We start from the raw sequence: 19,906 nt of genomic DNA, 5'->3' as shown, positions 1-19,906 counted from the left end.
TCTACGTGAAGTGGAGGTAGCCAACCTCCTCAAAAAGTAGTTCAAGGTAATGACTACAGAGATGATCAAAGAACTCAGAAGAGGATCTACGTGAAGGGGAGGTAGTCAACCTCCTCAACAAGTAGTTCAAGGTAATGACTAGAAAGATGATCAAAGAACTCAGAAGAGGATCTACGTGAAGTGGAGGTAGCCAACCTCCTCAACAACTAGTTCAAGGTAATGACTACAAAGATGATCAAAGAACTCAGAAGAGGATCTACGTGAAGTGGAGGTAGCCAATCTCCTCAAAAAGTAGTTCAAGGTAATGACTACAGAGATGACCAAAGAACTCAGAAGAGGATCTACGTGAAGTGGAGGTAGCCAACCTCCTCAAAAAGTAGTTCAAGGAAATGACTACAGAGATGATCAAAGAACTCAGGAGAGGATCTACGTGAAGTGGAGGTAGCCAACCTCCTCAAAAAGTAGTTCAAGGTAATGACTAGAAAGATGATCAAAGAACTCAGAAGAGGATCTACGTGAAGTGGAGGTAGCCAACCTCCTCAACAACTAGTTCAAGGTAATGACTACAAAGATGATCAAAGAACTCAGGAGAAGATCTAAGTGAAGTGGAGGTAGCCAACCTCCTCAAAAAGTAGTTCAAGGTAATGACTACAAAGATGATCAAAGAACTCAGAAGAGGATCTACGTGAAGTGGAGGTAGCCAACCTCCTCAAAAAGTAGTTCAAGGAAATGACTACAGAGATGATCAAAGAACTCAGGAGAAGATCTACGTGAAGTGGAGGTAGCCAACCTCCTCAAAAAGTAGTTCAAGGTAATGACTACAGAGATGATCAAAGAACTCAGAAGAGGATCTACGTGAAGGGGAGGTAGTCAACCTCCTCAACAAGTAGTTCAAGGTAATGACTAGAAAAATGATCAAAGAACTCAGAAGAGGATCTACGTGAAGGGGAGGTAGTCAACCTCCTCAACAAGTAGTTCAAGGTAATGACTACAAAGATGACCAAAGAACTCAGAAGAGGATCTACGTGAAGGGGAGGTAGCCAACCTCCTCAAAAAGTAGTTCAAGGTAATGACTAGAAAGATGATCAAAGAACTCAGAAGAGGATCTATGTGAAGTGGAGGTAGCCAACCTCCTCAACAAGTAGTTCAAGGTAATGACTACAAAGATGATCAAAGAACTCAGAAGAGGATCTACGTGAAGTGGAGGTAGCCAATCTCCTCAAAAAGTAGTTCAAGGTAATGACTACAGAGATGACCAAAGAACTCAGAAGAGGATCTACGTGAAGTGGAGGTAGCCAATCTCCTCAAAAAGTAGTTCAAAGTAATGACTACAAAGATGATCAAAGAACTCAGAAGAGGATCTACGTGAAGTGGAGGTAGCCAACCTCCTCAACAAGTAGTTCAAGGTAATGACTACAAAGATGATCAAAGAACTCAGAAGAGGATCTACGTGAAGTGGAGGCAGCCAATCTCCTCAAAAAGTAGTTCAAGGTAATGACTACAGAGATGATCAAAGAACTCAGAAGAGGATCTACGTGAAGTGGAGGTAGCCAACCTCCTCAAAAAGTAGTTCAAGGTAATGACTACAAAGATGACCAAAGAACTCAGAAGAGGATCTACGTGAAGTGGAGGTAGCCAATCTCCTCAAAAAGTAGTTCAAGGTAATGACTACAAAGATGATCAAAGAACTCAGAAGAGGATCTACGTGAAGTGGAGGTAGCCAATCTCCTCAAAAAGTAGTTCAAGGTAATGACTACAGAGATGATCAAAGAACTCAGAAGAGGATCTACGTGAAGTGGAGGTAGCCAACCTCCTCAAAAAGTAGTTCAAGGTAATGACTACAGAGATGATCAAAGAACTCAGGAGAAGATCTACGTGAAGTGGAGGTAGCCAATCTCCTCAAAAAGTAGTTCAAGGTAATGACTACAAAGATGATCAAAGAACTCAGAAGAGGATCTACGTGAAGTGGAGGCAGCCAATCTCCTCAAAAAGTAGTTCAAGGTAATGACTACAAAGATGACCAAAGAACTCAGAAGAGGATCTACGTAAAGTGGAGGTAGCCAATCTCCTCAAAAAATACTTCAAGGTAATGACTATAAAGATGATCAAAGAACTCAGGAGAAGATCTACGTGAAGTGGAGGTAGCCAATCTCCTCAACAAGTAGTTCAAGGTAATGACTACAGAAATGATCAAAGAACTCAGGAGGGGATCTAAGTGAAGTGGAGGTAGCCAACCTCCTCAAAAAGTAGTTCAAGGTAATGACTACAAAGATGATCAAAGAACTCAGGAGAAGATCTACGTGAAGTGGAGGTAGCCAATCTCCTCAAAAAGTAGTTCAAGGTAATGACTACAAAGATGATCAAAGAACTCAGGAGAAGAATGGACGACCAGAGCAAGAAGGTAGAATTATTTTAAAAAGAGTTAGAGCACTAAAGAACAACAAAACAGAGATGAGGAATACAATAACTGAAATGAAAAATACACTAAAAGGAAACTACTGTAGACTAAATGACACAGAGGAATGAATCAGAAAACTGAAGGACAGAGTACTGGCAATCACTGAAGATGAACTGTAAAACAATAGATTAAAATGAAATGAAGAAAGTTGAACAGACATGTGCAACATCAAGTGTACTAATATTTGCATTATACTGGTCCCAGAAGCAAAAAGGAAAGAGAAAGCAGTGTAGAGCATACCTGAAAACATAAGAGCTGAAAACTTCCATAACCTGGGAAAGAAAACAGACATCCAAGTCCAGTAAACACAGTAAGGCCAAAACAGGATCAACCCAAAGAGGACCACACCAAGACTCATTGTAATTAAAATGGCAAAAAAATAAAGATAAAAAGACACTATTAAAAGGAGCAAAGGAAAAGCAACAAGTTACAAACGTGCGAACTTGCATTAACTTATCAGCTGACTTTTCAGGATAACCTCTGCATGCCAGAAGGGAGTGGCATAGTATATTTAAAGTCAAGAAAGGGAAAAGCCTATAACCAAAAGTACTCTACCCAGCAAGGCTCTCCTTCAGATTTGATGGTGAGATCTAAAGTTTTACAGAGAACCAAAACTAAAAGAGCACAGCATCGCCAAACCAGCTTTATGAGAAATCTTAAAGGGGCTTTTCTCAGTGAAAAAGAAAAGGCCATGACTGAAACATAAAAATTAGAAAAGGAAACTTACTAACGGAAAAACCTCATTGGATACGGCAAATATTCAACAAAGGCAGTAAATCAACCATGTACACAGCTAATAGGAAGGATGAAAGAAAACAGTAATAAAATCATCTATATTCACAATAAGAAGTTAAGGGACACACAAAACAAGTAGATGTAAAATATAAGGTCAAATTCAGTAACTGTGGGGGAGCAGGGTAACAATGCAGGGTTGTTAGTGTCCATGTAAAATTAAGAGCTCAGCAACTTAAATAATCACACACACACACACACACACACACAACTGAAAGAAATCCAAACATAATATTAAAGATAGTCCTCACATCACAGATGAATAAAAGGGGAAGAAAGGAACAGTGAAGAAATTAAAGAGGGATTCTAAAAATACCAAAGAGAAATGAAAAATGAACACACAGTGATCCAAAATCTATGGGACACAGCCAACGCAGTTCACAGGGGGAAGTTATAGTGATACAAGCTTATTCTTAGGAAACAAGAAAAATATCAAATAAACAACCTAACATTACACCTGAAGGAATTAGAAAAAGAAGACAAAAACAAAACTCAAAGCTGTCAGAAAGAAAAAAATTAAGAAAACAATACCATAGGCAATCACACTAAAAATAATAAGATACCTAAGAACAAACACACCTAAGCAGGTAAAAGACATGTACTCAGAAATGTATCAGCCATTGGTGAAAGAAGTTGAAGGCAACAGAAAAAGATGAGAAAATATAGCAGGTGCATGGACTGGAAGAATTAATACTGTTAAAATAACCATACTGCCAAAGACAATCTACAGATTTAATGCAATCCCTATCAGAATACCAAAGCATTTTCATAGAACTTGAAAAAGTAATTTTAAAATTTGTATAGAAACACAAAGACCCCAAATAGCCAAACAATCTTGAGAAAGAACAGAGCTGGAGGCATCAGGCACCTTTACTTCAGATTATACTGCAAAGCGACAGTAATCAAAGAGCATCGGACCGGAGCAAAAACAGACACAAAGATCACAGGAATAGAATAGAGATCCCAGAAATAAGCCCACACGCGTATATTTAATTGATTTATGACAAAGCAGGCAATATGGAGAAAGAACTGTCTCTTCAATAAGTGGTACTAGGAAAACTGGTCAGCTACATGGAAAAGAATAAAATTAGAGCATTTTAGCACACCGTATATAAAATTAACGCAAAACTGAATAAAGACCTAAATGTAGGACCATAAAACCCCGAGAGGAAAATACAGAACATTCTTCAACATAAATGATAGCAACAGTTTTGCGTTCAGTCTACTAAGGCAAATGAAACAAAAGCAAAAATAAACAAATGGGACTTCATTAAACTTAAAAGATTTTGCACAGCAAAGGAAACCAAAGACAAAATGAAAAGACAACCTGCTGAAGGAGAGACAATATTTGCACATGATAAGAGGTTAACACCAAAAAGATGACCAAGCAAGGGTTCATATCTAAACTACAGAAACAGCACATACAACTCAATATCAGAACAACACCCAAAATATTTTTTTAAAAAATGAGAAGACCTAAATAGACATTTTTCCAAGGAAAAAATACAGATAGACAGCCAGAATGCACAAAGATGCTAAACATAGCTAATCGGCAATAAAATGCAAATCAAAACTATGAGATATATCACCTCAGTCTTGTCAGAATGGCTGTCATCAAAAAGGTCACAAATAACAAAGGTTAGTGAGGATGTGGAGAAAGGGAAACTCTTGTAAACTCTTGATGTGAATGTGAAGTAGTGCAGCTACTGTGGAAAGAAGAATGGAGTTTCCACAAAAAACTAAAAATAGAACTACCATAATATCCAGCAATTTCCCTCTTGGGTATATCAGAAGAAAACAAAAACACTATTTAAAAAAAAAAATAACTGCACACCAATGTTCATAACAGCGTTATTTGCCATAGCCAAGATATAGAGTCAAACTAAGTGTTCAACAATAGGTTAGGGGATAAAAAATGATATTTATGATGACTTCAGCAAAAAATGAAATTTTGCTATTTGCAAGAACATGGATGGACTTGGAGGGTATTATGCTTAGTAAAATAAGCCGCAGAGAAAACAAGCCTGGTAGGTTATCACTTACACGTGGCATCTAAAACACTGAATACAACAACAATGAAACAGACTCACAGATTAAAGAACAGACTAGTGGTTACCAGAAGGGAGAGACAGGGTGGAGGAGCAAAATAGTGGTAGGAGATTCTGAGGAAGAATCCACTATGTATAAAATCAATAATCTACAGTGACGTTCTGTACACCATGGGGAATAGAGCCACTCTTTTATAATAAGTATAAATGGAGAAGAACCTAAACATTTATGAGTCACTATGTTGTACCTCTGAAACTAATATAATAATGTAAATTAACTATAGATCAATAAAATATAAAGTAAGATACAATAAAGGAGAGACAGATTATTAGATAGAAATCAATTAAATAAACACAAGTTTTGGAAATCAAGGAATTAAAAAACAACATGTAAGACAACATTGGCCTTTAAAGTGTACGATCTATTCATTTAAAAGAAATCATTTAAGTGGTGAAAAATGGTACCCATTCTCACAATTTTGTATATCTAGGATAAATTATTATCTACAAAAATATGTTACAAATATTCACTCAAAAAGAAAGAGAAAATTTGGATTAACCCATTTTAGTATACAAATTTAATATCAAAGTCTCTATGTAACATTGATGTGAATAAGTTCTGTTAGCCACTTCTAGTTTCTTTGTGATGTAAAATCTTTTAAAGCATAAAAATCAGCCTTTCTACATCATTCCATTAGACATACATAGAAGTTAAAGAAATGAGAAGACAGAAAAATCAACCAGGAAGGTGAATTTACTGAGAAACAGCCATTCGTTCTCCCTCCTCCTTTGCTTTTCCTCCTTTCCCAGGTCTCTTTCGGTTCCAATCAAGAGAAGTCTTGAGAATTCTGAGAATATTTCTTTGAGGGCTTCAAACCACCATACCTATGTCCTCTGCCACAACTACACACACGGGAACAAAAATAAACCTCTGCTATCTACTCATGTAGGAGAGATTCATGCAAAATAAACTCCTACATGGAGACCAACAGGTGAGTTTTCTACCTGTTCTTTATAATGTCCTTCCATTATAGTAAATCCCACACATTATGAGGCAGAAGGGGTTATGTGAGCTCTTCCTTGAAGTCAAAAACCTTGCATTCATTTCAAGTACCTGGTGATCATAGGGTACAGCCAGGGAAGGTGCCATCACCCTCGGGGGGGGGGGGGCGGTGAATGGGCTTCCGCAACCATGCACCTCCTGATGAACAGATTCTGAAGAAACAAAGGGCGGTCACACGGCAGCCAGCCTGTCAGACTGTCGGGCCACTGGGCAACCCCACCAGTCTGGAAGTGCCCCATAAGTTGCTCAAAGCAAAACTCTGCACCCCCACCGTGAAGCCAGGCAATTTGGGCCAGAGAGTCAGAGGAGACCGGTAATCAACTCCTCCTCTCTGCTCACCTCCTTGGGGTTACAGCAACCCCATCTCCAAACCCAACTCTGATCCTGGAGTGCCAAGGTGGGAGCACAGGTGGGCTCTGCCGGTGCTTCAGCGCCTTCTGGGAAGCCCCCTAGTTTGAATATGATTTGAGTTTGATCCTGAGAAACCATCAGAACTTCCCACCAGAGATAAATGAGGAGATTCTGGCCTTTATTAGTGCGCACAGTGAGCCCGGTTGTCTTGGCTGTACTTGCCAACCCTCCTATTTTACGCACCTATGTTTATCCACCTTCCTCCCTGTGAGTACCTTTGATTAACCCTGAGCTCAGACTCCTGGCCTATTACAGTGACTTTTTCAGTCTTTCTTTAAAAATGTACAGGTAGGGTTTCTCTGGTGGCGCAGTGGTTGAGAGTCCGCCTGCAATGCAGGGGACACAGGTTCATGCCCCAGTACGGGAGGATCCCACATGCCGTGGAGCGGCTAGGCCCATGAGCCATGGCCGCTGAGCCTGTGCGTCCAGAGCCTGTGCTCCACGACGGGAGAAACCACAACAGTGAGCGGCCCGCGTACCGCAAAAAAAAAAAAAAAGGACAGGTAATAAAATGAATTTAACCTAGAAGCAGCAGCTCAGTAAGGGAAATAAAATCATCAGAAGTTATCTAATCACAGCCACAGCCATCCAGGGCCCTGTCTTATCTGCTGAGGCATAAGAATGGGACCTTCCTAAACTTGAAGGGCATCCAATCAGATAAGTTGATTACGCTCACCTCTGGCTCTTGGAGGGACTGCTAGGCAGTCTACCCAGTGTATACTGACTGCAAAACACGGTCATGGTTTTGAAACACCTATGCTCCGGGAAAGATTTTTGCGGTGCATGGGGAAGGTTTCTTTTTTTTTTTTTTTTGCCGTATGCGGGCCTCTCACTGTTGTGGCCTCTCCCGTCGCGGAGCACAGGCTCCGGATGCGCAGGCTCAGCGGCCATGGCTCACGGGCCCAGCCGCTCCGCGGCATATGGGATCCTCCCAGACCGGGGCACGAACCCGTATCCCCTGCATCGGCAGGCGGACTCTCAACCACTGCGCCACCAGGGAGGCCCGGGAACGTTTCTTTTTGACATCAAGCAAAAAATAAGTCACCAAGCCCTTTGAGCACAGGGCTTCTTAAGAGGGACGTAGAAGGAAGGAATGGGCAGAAAACATGATCTCCTCGGAAGTGCAGGGCGTTTTTCCAAAAGAGTAGGATTTAGTCTCAGTTTAAGGAGAACACCTTTAAATAGCTGGGACAGCTCCAAACTGCAGTTTAGGGAACGAGTGCTCCAAAAGAACAGTGCTTTACAAGTCCTGGCCAGGCAGCAAGAGGATGAAGAGTTGGTTTTGCATAGTTCTGAACGCAGGAGTAAAGAAACCGAGGCATCCCTGACTAAAAGGGCCCGAGATCCTATGGCATCAGTGGGTCAGTCAGTTGCAGGGGGCAGGGGGTGTGGGGGGCGATATTTCTCTCTCAACGTCTCCCAGGGCAGCCACCCCTCCCAACCCCACCCCCCTACTCCCTTCACCCTTCCTCCCTCCACTGTTGGGTCCCCAGGGACAGCACTTCTTGAGCTGGAGCGCTCAAGCACCATCTCTGCAGTCTGGATTCTTCCTGGAGCCTGGCAAGTTCTGGGACAGGAAGCCAGGTCTGCAAGGCCGCTGGGGTGCAGTCAGCCCTGGAGGTCTGGAGGGGAAATGGAGCCCTGAAGCCCACCCATGTCCTTGAAGCCGAGGGAGGAACACATCCTTCTAACAGTACTTCTCAGGGGTCAGCATGCTCCCCACCCGACGGTGATCCATACTCACTTGAGGCAACAAGGACTGCCTCTAACTGGCCCCCTCGATTGCGCCTTAAGGGTCCTCGCACATGTGTGAGAGCGCAGGCCCTGGATCTCTTTAGTCAGCCTAGGCCAGTGCTGCCGGGGTCCCTCCAGTCCCATCCCCCAGCCCCTCCCTCTGGGACTGTATCTAATAGAAGAAAGAGCACAGAGGAATTGGCTAAATCAAGGGACCTGGGAGCCTGGGCATGAGTTTGAAGACCGAGAACCTAAGGCACAATTACATATTATCGGAGACTCTTGTGGGGTGTGTGGGGTGAGGTTAGGAGGCTGAGAGGCTGAGTCGACCTGGTGAGTCCAGCCCCAGGACACCACACAGCCCCGTCCCCCCTTCCCTGCCATCAGACAAGGGGTGCCGCAACTCCAGCTGGGACTCTGCACTTCCCCCTCCCTGATTCTCCTCCAGAAGAGCAGGTGGTCCCGCTCTGAGGGCAGCGGCAAGACAACGGACCAAGTCCCCCGGCACTAAGGCGCTACTGGAAGCTCTTCCTGCACAGCAGTGCTGGCTTGGAGCAAACCCGAGCAGCGCCAAAGTTGGTCTCGTCCTGCAGCGGAGGGACGCAGGGTTTAAGCCAGCTGCCCTGGCTTTAAAGCAATCAGCCCCCGCTTTAGGTCAGGTGACCCGACTTTACATCACTGTGTGCCCCTCAAGCCTGCAACTTCAAAAGTTGGGAACTTCACTTTGATCCCAGCACCTCACATAGCTGAATGCACACTAGTCACCCCCAAGCCTGGCTTAGAGGCAGGATATAAGGTAAGGGGATGGGCGTGCACTCATGGTGATGAGGGTGTACTTCATGTACCAGAAGGGTCTAGGCACTCTGGGGTACAGCTAGGAGTGCACGATACAGCAGCTCCCTGGCAAAGCTGGTGAGGCCCAGGGAGAGCAGACACACCCATGCGTGCAGAGGTTCCAGGACGGGAGCTGGAGCACAGCCAGCCAGGAGGGTGTGAAAGTGGAGGATCTGAGCCTTTTGTGAAAGGCAGACACAGAGGATGGATGAGAAACAAAGACCAGATGAAATATGGATTTGAAAAACACACCCTGCTCTTGAAATTGGGGTTGGGGGGCACCCCAGACTTCAGACTTCTTACTCCCCAGTACCTAGTGCTTTGGCCTTTGCCCAATTACTTATAAAATTTACTGATAATATCTAACCCATAGAATACTGCATTTGTAGTGGTATTGCATGTTAATGTTTCTATAGTGGAAAAATCTGTTCTACAAGAAACATGTACACTATCTGAAATCAACTAAAACCCCTCTTTATAAAGTACTATATTGGACTTCCCTGCCTGCCAACGCAGGGGACATGAGTTCGAGCTCTGGTCAGGGAAGATCTCACATGCTGCGGAGCAGTTATGCCCATGCGCCACAACTAGTGAACCTGCAGGCCACAACTACTGAAGCCCGTGGGCCTAGAGCCGGTGTTCCACAACAAGCGCAGCAAGAGAAGCCACTGCAATGAGAAGCCCGCGCACCACAACAAAGAGTAGCCCCCGCTCGCCGCAACTGGAGAAAGCCCGCGCACAGCAACGAAGACCCAACACAGCCAAAAATTAATTAATTAATTAATTAATTTTAAAAAGTACTATATCCTTCTATACATCTTCTCTGGGAAGCACAGAGATGGCGTGGGAGAGTGAGAAAGACCAATATTTAGTGCACATCTCTCATGCAGGTGCTCTGCTGGCTCAGATACATTTATCCCCACTTTACAAAGGAGGAAATAAGCTCAGAGAGGTTTAGTAATGTTCCCAAAGCCAAACAGCTATTGAGTGGCAGAACCAAGATCTGAACCAAGTCTGTTACCTCCAAAGCCTAAGTCCTCATCACAACAAAACTCAATTAATATTTACATTTATCGAATTACATTGCAGCCTGGGGAGTTCTTGGCACAATCCTGAATAAGAGTGAGAAAGAAAAAAATAGCATTGTTCCTACAGTCAACCAAAATTTTTGGAGCAGCGGCTAGATGCCTGGTCCTTTTTGGGGTTCAGCAGTGATCACGACAGGAAAAGTCGTGCTTTCATGAACCATGTAGTGGGGAGGAGAGACGGGTGCAACTTGGGTAAGGGATTTCACCTTGCTGGGCCTCTGTTTTCTCATCTGGAAAATGGGATGGGTGTTCCTCATTTTCTGGGATTGTCCGGCTGGACATTCTCTGATTCCATAAGAAGCATTTGTTTTCCTGTTTCTTTAAAATTCATTCAAGCCATGAGCCGTGATGCATGTTGTTAGCTGCTCCCCAAATCACTCTTCCCCACCCTTTTCCTGTGATCAGGTCTTTCCCGAAACATGACTCACAATCAGTCAAGTCACAGAACCTAAGGGGCACCCAGCAGAAAAATTCCAACCCTTGCTTCTCAGGAGCTCTGTGGTCTACCTGCCAGGTAAACTTAACTCACCTGGGACAAGGTGGCCATCCCTGGTTTCACATCAACATGATCTCAGGCACAAACCTCCTTTTTTTCCATTTGGTCTTTAAGTTACTTGTTGAAACAACTGTACAAATATGACAAAGGTATAAATCAGGCATCTTCTGCCCTCAGCGCCTACTAATACATGATGTTCTGCCACTTTAAGGATAAAGATAGAACATTTCAACATTCTGCTGCCCTCATCATTTGTCATTTTTGTTGATATTTCTATTGAATACATCTTTCAATATTTTAACAATGGAACATTTATTTAGGTTGCTCCAGACCCAGCCTTTAGTGGTAAGGGATTTGTTGTCATATTTCTATTATGTTTCCTTTAAAAACCATTATCCTATTTAAATGGATTAAGTCAATTCTATAGGCATGTATCTTATGATATTCATGAAATGAATCCATAGAGGGCAGTAGTACAATTGATCGCACTTGAGAACCTCTAGTAGCACAGTTAAGTGTACATATTATCTACATGTAAACCAAAGTACATGCCGAGTGAGATTCTCCTACCCTTTTCACTCTGTGCCCCTCAAGCCTGTGAGAAATGGAATATTTCTTGCCATCTCAGTAAACAAAGGATATCACAGTCATCAGCCCTTGCAGCCCTCCAGTGTGAGCCGCGAGCCCTGAGGATCTCAGGATATGCAAATACAGAATGCAGGCCCCAGAGCGCTGAGGTGCATATGAAAGGAAGGAATTCAGGGAGCCCAGCCTCTGGCATCTCCTCAAACAAAGAAAAGCGCTGCATTCCTCACGTTGGGAAAGCCGGTTTTCCTTAGTTAACAATCACCTGCTGATGGTCCCCATTACCTGCGCCAGAGCCCTGCCCTGTCCCCTCCCCCCGGTCCTTTAGCTCAGGGAGGAAGGAGGGCAGAGGGACTCCGCTGAATAAGGGGCCTGCGAGCCTCGGGAGGAGTTTTTAGCCGCCTTCCCCGCAGTCGCGGGGAGGCGCGCTGACGCTGCAGCCGGGCCCTGCGCCTCCCTTGCCCCGTTTCCCCTCAGGACACTCAGGCCGACCCCCTCCCCACGCCCCCCAGGCCCCGCGAGCCAGGCCGAGGGCAGGGGCGAGAGGAGGGACCGAAGTTCCCGGGACCAGACGCTGGGGGCCGCCCTTTCTGCACAGCAGCGGCGGGTGGCAGCGAACCCCTGCCCCTCAGAAGCTGGTCTTGCCCTGCCGCCAGGGCACCGTACCAGGCGGAGGGTCGGCGCCCACTTACCCGGCCCGCCGTCCGCACGACTGTCGCGGCTTCGGCCTCCGGGGCCCCTCCAGAGCCGGCAGCGTCAGTGAGGCCGCCCTCGCCGCGGGCTCCGGGGCAGTTCCGTGAAGGCGGAGGGAAGAGACCCCGAGCCGGGAGCTCCAGCTCTGCGGAAACGCGGGCTCCGTTCTGGGCGCAGTGGGTGGGACCGCTCTGCCCCGAGGCCTTCTGGGAGGGACGGAGGCGCCGGGGGAGGGAGCCGCCAGGAGCGCAGGGCCCCGTCGGGGGTCCTGGAGGGGCGGCCCGGCCTGAGGGCCCCGCCCACTGTGACCGCAGCCCAGGCATTTTTCCTGGAGTCCTACACTACAAAGTTAGAAAGATACACGGTCTATAGTAAATATTCACAAATGATTGTTGCTGCTGTGCTTACTATCCTATTAAAGGTGTAAAATCCATAAAACACTTTAAGCTCAAAATTAAATATGAATTTTTACCTTTCTAATTATGTCTCTGCTATTCACAATTGTCGTTAATGAATCAGAGACTGTGGCATCACTAGTTAAAAGTGAGCTTGTTAAAAAAATAGAACTCAGGCCCACCGGACCTACTGAATCACAATCTGAACTTTTACAATCTCCCCAGTGTACTTGTGTACCCATGAATAGTTGAAAGGTACATTTCTACCTCGACACGTCTTTTCTGTCTGAGAAATACACACATTTTATCCAATTCGATATAAATAAAACACTCAAAAATGCATATGCCTGTGTTGAAACCATCATTTTATCATTTCTTTTCCAGATAAGTATAGTCTCTATACTGGTTTTGTGGATCACATGCCACACTCTTTTCTTGTAGTTAGAAATAAGATAGAGAAACTTACTTTGTAAAAAAAAAAATATATATATATATATATATACATTAGTGGGTAATTGAAGACACTCTTCTAAATTAAAACCAGTTCTCTTAACTTGCTCTTTTCTTCTTGGGTCACATTATGAACTCTTCCCGTGGCCACACGGTATGTGTACTTTTAATTTCAGGGACTGCTGACATTCCAGGATATGGCCATAGTTTTCTCTCAAGAGGACAGGCAATGCCTGGACCAAGATCAGTGGGAACTGTCCAGGTATGTGATGTTAGACAAGTATAGGAACCTGCTCTCCTTGGGTGAGGATACCTTCCTTCCAGAATTCCTTATCCAACCACAGGGTTTAGAGTCCTTCATTTGTACAATGTCTCCTGGAATCTTCTGCTTCCTACAATAGGGTTCCAGACTGCAACGTTTCAGGAAAGATTGGGAGTTTGTGGGTATAATTTATCTTATTCTTTTAACATTGCAGCCTCCCTCAGCCGCATAGCACAGGGAGACCAGCTCAGTGCTTTGTGACCACCTAGAGGGGTGGGATAGGGAGGGTGGGAGGGAGGGAGATGCAAGAGGGAAGAAATATGGGAACATATGCTTATGTATAACTGACTCACTTTGTTATAAAGCAGAAAATAACACATCATTGTAAAGGAATTATACTCCAATAAAGATGTTAAAAATAATAAAAATAATAAAATAAAATTGCAGCCTCCCTTTTAATATACTTTGTAACTGCTTGGGCTGTGTCTATATGAACTGTGTACTATATGCTTCTGTCACAGTCCTTACAATATTTTATTGTCTTATTTTCTGTAACAATTCTCCATGGATTCTTTGGGCTTAAGGTATACTAAAAGGGAGACTGCGATTCTGGGACTTCCCTGGTGATGAAGTGGTTAAGAATTCGCCTGCCAATGCAGGGGACACGGGTTCGATCCCTGGTCTGGGAAGATCCCAGTTGCCACAGAGCAACTAAGCCAGTGGGCTACAACTTCTGAGCCTGTGTGCCACAACTACTGAAGCTGGTGCGCCTTGGGCCCGTGTGTCATTTATTTTTTGGAGAAGCAACCACCTCTGAGTGATCAAAATTTAGACCAACTAGTCAAAATGCTTTATCACCTGTTCTAAAACACTGATCAACAGAACAAGTTTTACTAGGGGTAACAGTGTAATTGTATTCTGCAGTTCATAGCGGCAATATGGTTTATGACCTTGATGCTGGATCACGACATTTCAATGGTATAACTGCTTTTAATTGTTCAACGATTAAAGTCTCACGTGATCTGAGTTCAGACTGGGGTCATCCTGGTTGCTTTCTGTCTATTGCAGATTTCTGCCAGTAGGAAAGGACAAGAGCATTACGGCTTACTTTACAAAATGTCTGGAAACTAAATGATGATATACTCTACATTCAATTAATTTATACATACCCTACTGTAGAACCATGTGTGTTAAGGTGGCAGAGCCCGGTAATTATGTAAAACTGAAACCTTTATCTGCACTGGTTCAAGTCCTCTTCCTAAGAATATGTTTATAATCAACATTCTTTCACAAATGACCCAATTTAATTCACCATAGCATTCCTCATATTAATTAAATGGAAAATCCTAGGCTATATACAAATCCAGAAAGGGCCAACAATCCTCAGCCCCCATGGATGATTACAAACCATTGCTGAGGCATACAAATTACTTCTTAAAGAACCACTATGTCCATCAACATCATCAATTTATATATTATTGCCCCAATGCTAACCTTAACCCTGGCTCTCAAAACATGAATTCCTCTTCCCATATCTTACCCACTAATTAATATAAATGTTGGCATATAATTTCTATTAGCCATATCACCCCTAGACATTTATTCCATTCTCAGATCTGGATGAGCTTCACATTCAAAATACTCACTCACTGGAGCCCTAGGGACAGTAGCACACACACTCTCATATGAAGTAATGTAGCAGTTATTCTACTCTCAGTCTTACTGATAAATGGATCATTTACACTTTCAACAGTAATTATTACACGAGAACGCCTATGACTAGTTTTCTCCTGACCCCTACCCAGAATTTGATTATCTCCGCGGTAGCAGAAATCCAATGAAGCCCCACTTGAGTTAACAGAAGTAGAATCAAAACCTGTATATGTCTTCAATGTAGAAAATGTAGCAGGCCCATTCACCCCGTCCTTCCTAGAGAATATGTCAATTTCCTTATAATAAACGTTTCCACAACAATCTATTTTTAGGAGCATTCAACAATCCCTAGGTGCCAGAATTATAGATTCTTTCATCTTGTGAATATAGTTTTTTTTAAAAAATGATTTTTTATAGTTTTACTGCTTTTAAACAAAATGTACTCCATTGCTGTGGAATATTCCTTCATAGGAGCGTGCATGGTTCATTTCTGCATCTGCTTGTGATGGTCTTCAGGTTCTTTCAGGTTTGGCTCCTGTGGCTGCAGAGTCCATGTCCGTGTGTCCTGGTGCAGGGCTGGGGGGGTTGTGTTCAGCTGGGAGGAACACTGTGGGTCTGTGTGCACGGACTTCGCTCTCTGAGGCCCGATTGTTTCAGAAGTGGTTGCACCCCCCACTGCGCACCAGGCTTTCCATTGCTCCACATCCTGCTGATATTTGATACTGTGTCTTCATGTCTGCCATTCTGGTAGGTGTGTGCACAGTAGTTTTCTTACGGTTTTAATCCCTCGGTTGTTAGTGAAGTTGTGCATCTTGTGTTATTCACGGATTACTTCCTGTTGTTCTTTTTTTTAAGTTTTAAAAATTGTGGTCCAATACAGAAAACATAAACTTTATTATCTTAACCGTTTTTAAGTGCACATTTCAGGGTCCAGAAGTAATTCGCACTGTTGTGCAAACTTGACCGCCATCGCCCTCCAGAAATTTTTCATCCTGCAAAATTGAAACAGTCCCCATTAAACACTCAGTCGCCATTGTCCCTCCCTCAGCCCCTGGCACTCACCATCCTACTTTCTGTCTCTATGTTTCCGACTGCTCTAGGGGCCTTGTATGAGTGGATCAAGCACTGTTTGTTTGTTTGTGTCTAGCTTACATCACTGAGCATTAATGCCCTCAAGGTTCATCCCTGCTGCAGCCTGTGTCAGAATTGCCTTCCCTTTTAGGCTGAACAACATTCCCTTGTATTGATGGACCATGTTTTTCTTCTCCATTCATCCATTAGTGGACACATGTACTATCTACATTCATTTCTCCTGTCATAATATTTGTGGAATAAGGTCAGAAAGTCCTATGAATCAAAAGTCATTTGCCATTAACTTTTTCCTTAAACTTTTTATTGTGAAAAACATCAAAGCTAAGAAAAGGGAAAAATACATGTCAGCTTCACTTGTGTTCAGGACTTAATGCTTTACGGACTCACTTTATGGATTCACTTTATTCCCTGTGTGTGTGCTATGTACATGGGTGTGCATGTGCCTGTTTGCATACCTATGCTGTGCATGTGCATAGGTATGTGCACTTGCACACGTTCGTTAGTGTGCACTTGCTCACGTTAGTGTGTGCATGGGCATATGCGTGCATGTGTGTTCATATGCTAGTGTGTGAATATATTTGTGCTGTGCACCTACATATGTTTGTGTGTGTGCTATGCCCGCCTGTGTGCACAACTGTGTGTTTGCTGGAACCACTTGCAGATATATCCACACGCAGCTGCTCTAACAATCCTGTGTAGCCACATAAAGGTCACAGATCTCAGGGATTTAAATGGATGGAGCAGGATGTCCTGACACAGAGTCTGTCTTCCAATGACTGTCACGGTCTCAGTAACATCCTTCACACCTTCCTTAAGCCCCATTCAGGGTCCAGTTTAGACACCCATTACATTCAGTCACCTGCCCCAGGTCCCCTAAAGCTACAATGTCACAGTTGGAGAGGCCGGCCAAGGCTGGGGATGCCCCTCCTGTTGGCCTGGCCTCCAGGCCCTGCACTTGGCTCCTGTGTTCCCATCTCTCAGCCAGGCCCCGACTTGGATGGGGCCGCCACCTCTTTCCTCACAGTGTCCCATCACCCAGTCAAGGGGGTTCATTCTCCCAAAGTCAGTATCAGGAGTGGGGGCGTGACAGTCCCCACTGGGTCTCCTTCATGTGAGACCTTGTCCTTTTGAAAGAGCAGGCGCCCTGCCCTCGGGGGTGGGGGCTGGGGGGTGACATGCGGCCCACGATGGGCAGGCGGGTCACCAGGTGGGGCGAGCCAGTGTGCAAGGAGCTCCGCGGTGGGTTCTCCTCTCCAACAGCTTCTGTGCCCCTACCTCTCCCCGTGACTCCCCTCGAAGACAGCGCGGTGCCCGGGACGGGAGCCATGGGAGCCGTCAGCCACCGCCCCCTCTACACACACCCACACGCACACGCACACACACACACACACGCACATGCACATGCACACGCTGCAGGGAAGCAGGACCTGAGTGCAGGGCTCTCAGCGGCCCTGAGCGCCCCGCCCGGAATTGGCCAGTGGAATGGACAGACCGGATCTCCCGGCCCGGACCATGCAGGACTGTCCTGCCTGGGTTCCAGTGCGGCCGCCTCCTTCTGGAAGCTTGGGAGGCTGGAATCAGGCCACTTCTTGTCTGTCCTGGCAGCAGACGGGGCTGCACTCTCAGAAGTTCATGGCTCACCCATGGATCCTGACCATCAGGTGGCCAGAGAAACTGGTAACATTTCTGTTTTGCCTGTTGAAATGTTTAATGACAAAGATTTTGTTCAGTTTCCTGATGTGGGTGTCCAAAGATGAGAGACCCATGTGTGTGATCTGTACCTCCTATGAGATCAGCCCTAAGCTAGTTTAAACATGGTCGAGTTCTGTCTACGTGGTAGATTTAGACCTCTGCATGTCCTTTCTACTGATTATGTTCAGAGCTGACCATGTGTTGTCTATAAGAAGAAGATTTAGGCCTGACCATGTTCTGTGTACGCTAGGACTACGGGATCCTGGGTAGAAACCCGGCCTGGCCTCAGGACTGGGAAGCTCCGTGCCTGCATCTGAAGGTGAGTGCTTAAATGTCTGGGGTCTGGAACTGAGGTGGGCTTCTCTAAGTAACAGCCTCTCTTCTGAGTGTGGTTACTTGGTCCTCCCAAGGGTCAGTGCTCTGGTCGGGGCCTTAGTCTTAATCCCTGTAAGGTTCACCTTCCCTGGGGCTCGTGGAGAATCCACAGGAGGGCTACCTGGCAATAATTCCAATTCACCAGCACGTGCATGGTGCGTAGGGAGGCAGGTTTAGCTGGTGAATTGATTGCAGCGCACGCAGATCAGGCAAAAGCCCGATGAGTAACAGCTGAGGCTGCTGCTGAGCTCTCCTTCCATTCTACCGTCCCTACTCAGAAGCGTCCAGAGCTGCCCCTCTGCTTTCAGCCCTGCTGTCCTGTGAGTTATCTCAACAAGCATGTGAGACAAGAAAGGACTGAGCCCTCCAGAACCAAGTAGTGTGTTCAACTTTAGCATGAAAGCTTTAAAAACAGGTAAAATCAACAGAATCAAACTGAAAAGAGGAGGACTTCTCTGGTACAAGTGTGGGGAGAGGAGACCCACCTGCCACATTTTCCCATCCCAGGAGGCCCCAGGAACACAGCTTGTTTCCACATGAGGGGATCCACCAGCAGAGCCATGGTGTCCTGACCAAGGGGACATGTCATCCCAGGTGCAGGGTCTGGGGAGGTGAGGTCACCCTGGAGACTGTGCACGTGTGACCCCAGTTGGGGGAGTCTGGGGAGGGTGGTTCACCCTGGGACTGTGGACATGTGACTCAGGTGGAGAGGTCTGGGTAGGAGGGGTCACCTGTTGAGAGAGAACGTGTGACTTTAGGTGCAGGGTCTAGGGAGGTGGGGTCACCGTGGTGAGTGTGGACGTGCGACCCCAGGTAAAGGGTGTGGGGACTGTGTGGCTCTCACCACATCTGCATGGGTCAGGATCACATGTACGGGGAGAGCCCATATGTGCTCTTTGCCTGCAGTGTGTCTTTTCCCCTTTGAGATTTCCAACCTCTGCATTAAAGGTGTTGACCTGATTAACCTGTGGTACCTTTTCTTCTCTTAGTCTTCTCACATTCATGTGAGGTCAGGCATGTTTGAGTGGGTTGCTGCTCTGTGTTCTGGTGAGTGACAATGCTTGGTGGTATCGTATTAATAACATATCATATCATATGTCTAATCTATGGGGGTCACCACTGCCTGGGTCCCCCTGGACAGAGGTCAGGTGAGCACAGACTAGCCCCCCCTAAGAATGGTCTCCCATGTGCCATGTGAGGGTACCGTGATGGCCCCTAAGTTAGTGGACTGTGTCTGGGCCTCCGACATCTGTGATGAAGGGGAGTCGAAATGGAATCACAGTGAACAAGACATTATTTTAAGAATTTATTTTAAGTGAAATAAAACACACGTCACATACCCTTTACCTTCTTCACCATTTTAAGTGCACGTTTCTGAGGCATCAGATCTATTCACTTTCTCGTGGAGCCATCACCACCATTCCTAGGACTTTTCATCTTGCAAAACCAAAATTCCACAACCACGAACGTCTCACTCCCCATTCTCTCCCACTGCCCCTGGCACCGATATCCACTTCAGTCCTGAGTTGTGGACTCCAGGGCACCCACTGGAGTGGAATCCTGCCGTGTTTGCTGAGGGGTCACTTTGAAAGAGCTGACTTTCAGCCTGAAGCTCTGCCTGTTTGCATCTGAAGAATCTGCATTTAAGGAGAGGGTGTATGAGGAAGGGGCTGTATGAGGGACAAAGGTGTCTGGGGTGCAGATGAGCCAGGACCTGACCAGCTGCCTTTTGGGTCCTCTGGTCCCATCTCTTGGTCTGTGCCTCATCTGCATCATCACTGTTCC

At 45.4% G+C, this 19,906-nt stretch overlaps 1 long non-coding RNA gene across 7 annotated transcripts in view; it reads right to left on the bottom strand.

Moving 5' to 3' along the window:
• Window positions 1-19,906, bottom strand: part of LOC132487767 (uncharacterized) — a 348,757-nt gene that overhangs the window by 64,802 nt on the left and 264,049 nt on the right. The window contains exons 1-2 of one of the 7 annotated variants that reach the window (XR_009531685.1): window positions 12,202-12,392; window positions 10,958-11,054 (exon numbers count right to left, since the gene is read on the bottom strand). The exons of 5 other annotated variants lie outside the window; for them this stretch is intronic. This is a non-coding gene — a long non-coding RNA (uncharacterized LOC132487767). Of the gene's footprint in view, window positions 1-10,957; window positions 11,055-12,201; window positions 12,393-19,906 lie in introns of those variants that run through there. One more of the 7 variants, XR_009531686.1, reaches the window with a different exon arrangement.

The sequence above is a fragment of the Mesoplodon densirostris genome, chromosome 4, assembly GCF_025265405.1.
Source record: "Mesoplodon densirostris isolate mMesDen1 chromosome 4, mMesDen1 primary haplotype, whole genome shotgun sequence".
In the NCBI taxonomy this organism is placed as follows: domain Eukaryota; kingdom Metazoa; phylum Chordata; class Mammalia; order Artiodactyla; family Ziphiidae; genus Mesoplodon; species Mesoplodon densirostris.
Note: the sequence above shows the minus strand (reverse complement) of the source record. Positions and strands in the feature narration are given on the sequence as shown.